This window comes from Sinocyclocheilus rhinocerous, unplaced genomic scaffold (genome assembly GCF_001515625.1).
Source record: "Sinocyclocheilus rhinocerous isolate Xijiao unplaced genomic scaffold, SAMN03320098_v1.1 scaffold1745, whole genome shotgun sequence".
Classification (NCBI taxonomy): domain Eukaryota; kingdom Metazoa; phylum Chordata; class Actinopteri; order Cypriniformes; family Cyprinidae; genus Sinocyclocheilus; species Sinocyclocheilus rhinocerous.
The window spans coordinates 1811-4711 of record NW_015654943.1 but is presented as its reverse complement, the minus strand read 5'-3'; positions in this window follow the sequence as shown (position 1 = coordinate 4711).

Below are 2901 nucleotides of genomic sequence, written 5' to 3'. Positions count from 1 at the left end.
TCATCTGTACCTCACATTAAACTATGGAAAAGCTTCAGAACACTTGAAATATAGTGCACGAAAACTTTATGGTGCTTTATAATGTTTTTGTGGCTTTCGTGGGGCTTAATAATAACAGAATAGTATACGCACTATATCGGATGTGGATCGGTCTCGACTGACCGATACCCCGATCCAGCAGAAAATGCCAGTATCGGAGCGATACCGATACTGAATATCGGATCGGCGCACCCCTAAAAAAAACCCTTGGTTTCATAGTTGATGATGGCTTAAAGTTTGACCGTCAAATAAATTAAGGTGTCAAAGCTTGCTTTTTTCAGCTGCGTTTGCTTTCTAAAGCTAAGCCTTTTTTTTCTTTTAAAGATTTTAAAAAAGTAATTCACGTTTTTATTTCATCTAGGCTGGACTACTGTAACTCACTTCATTTTGGGATTAGCCAGACAGTTTTATCCCGTTTGCAGCTTGTTCAAAATGCTGTGGCTCGACTCTTGAGTGGGGTTAAAAAAGAGGGAGCATATTACTCCTATTTTACGCTCACTACATTGGTTGCCTGTTTGTTTTAGAGTGGATTTTAAAATTTTGCTCCTCGTTTATAAATCTCTAAATGGTTTGGCCCCTTCTTATCTCTCCGAGTTATTGACTGAGTATCAATCCACTAGATCCTAGAAATAAGCTGTTCCCCAACATGTTAGCTGTATCTGTTTCTAATTTTGTGGTGATAGCATTAAGTATCCAAACGTTACAGCATTTTAAAACAAAAGAGGTATTTTTGTTTAGCCCTTGACACTCTGAAGGCATTTTAAAAACTTGTTTTCTGAGTGACATAGACAAAAATACAGACTCATAACTCCAAAACCGTAGCATGGAGAGTCAAAAAGTAGGTATCGTTTGATAGAAACCTTTCTATATTTTTAGGGGAAAAATATTTACTTTTGGACAGTCTCCTGCTGAGAAATAGGTGATAAAATGTAAGAAAAATTAGTGTGCTCAAGGGAAATTTTTGATGTCATTCTTATTTGGCATTCAATATCTCAGGAAAGAAATAAGGTAGGAGAAAAATTCTTTTTTGGTGATGTTCCCCAACTTGTGTGCTGTAGGTGAATTATATTTTGTTGTGATATCATGAAGTAATCAAAAGTTACAGCATTTGTAACCAAGGTAGCCTTTTTCTTTGCCCCTGACCGTTTTGAAATTATTGTTTTCTGAGTGACATACACAGAAGTAATGCCTCGCTCAAGTTTAGTCAAAGCCCCAAACAAGTATGTTTGTTTTATTCTACTCTGTGAGTCCTTTCAAACGACATATGACACATGACTATCTGAGCTGTATGATGTTTTTTGACATATTTGAGTACGTCACAAAAAACATATTTCATAAATTTTGAAAACATTTTTTTTCTATTTATCAGCAAATAGCTCAGCACTACTTATTAATTAATCAATTAATCAAAATGAATTAATCAAAGTGGCCAAATGCATTGTAAAGTTCAGGCTCTAAGTTGTCAAATGAGACTTATTTTGTGTTGATCAAGGCAGTGGTTTTGAAAAATATGATTGTTATTATTTTTTTCTTCGCTAGGGGGCGCACACCGGCGGTACACTCCGGTTTAGAGGGACTACTCCGCACTCGTTAAGAGTTGATCAAAACGGATGCATTCGAAAGCTGAATTTCTAAGCTTTAAAATGGTACTTAGTTGGTACCTATAGATACTTATAACTATATAATTATATATATATAAGTTATAAAAAAGATTAAATAGCTAATAATAGGCCTAAATCACTATTTAGCATGGTAAACAAATTAATTCAGGCACCAAACCTTAGTATCAGCTAACATGAATCTGATGATTTGTGTTGTACTTTCTTGCACCACTTTCAGGGAAAGCAGGGTGTCCGCGGGTCCCTAAAAAGTCTTAAAATGTCTTAAATAACGTTTTCCTAATATAAGGCCTTAAAAAGTCTTAAAATGTCTTAAATAACGTTTTCCTAATATAAGGCCTTAAAAAGTCTTAAAATGTCTTAAATAACGTTTTCCTAATATAAGGCCTTAAAAAGTCTTAAAATGTCTTAAATAACGTTTTCCTAATATAAGGCCTTAAAAAGTCTTAAAATGTCTTAAATAACGTTTTCCTAATATAAGGCCTTAAAAAGTCTTAAAATGTCTTAAATAACGTTTTCCTAATATAAGGCCTTAAAAAGTCTTAAAATGTCTTAAATAACGTTTTCCTAATATAAGGCCTTAAAAAGTCTTAAAATGTCTTAAATAACGTTTTCCTAATATAAGGCCTTAAAAAGTCTTAAAATGTCTTAAATAACGTTTTCCTAATATAAGGCCTTAAAAAGTCTTAAAATGTCTTAAATAACGTTTTCCTAATATAAGGCCTTAAAAAGTCTTAAAATGTCTTAAATAACGTTTTCCTAATATAAGGCCTTAAAAAGTCTTAAAATGTCTTAAATAACGTTTTCCTAATATAAGGCCTTAAAAAGTCTTAAAATGTCTTAAATAACGTTTTCCTAATATAAGGCCTTAAAAAGTCTTAAAATGTCTTAAATAACGTTTTCCTAATATAAGGCCTTAAAAAGTCTTAAAATGTCTTAAATAACGTTTTCCTAATATAAGGCCTTAAAAAGTCTTAAAATGTCTTAAATAACGTTTTCCTAATATAAGGCCTTAAAAAGTCTTAAAATGTCTTAAATAACGTTTTCCTAATATAAGGCCTTAAAAAGTCTTAAAATGTCTTAAATAACGTTTTCCTAATATAAGGCCTTAAAAAGTCTTAAAATGTCTTAAATAACGTTTTCCTAATATAAGGCCTTAAAAAGTCTTAAAATGTCTTAAATAACGTTTTCCTAATATAAGGCCTTAAAAAGTCTTAAAATGTCTTAAATAACGTTTTCCTAA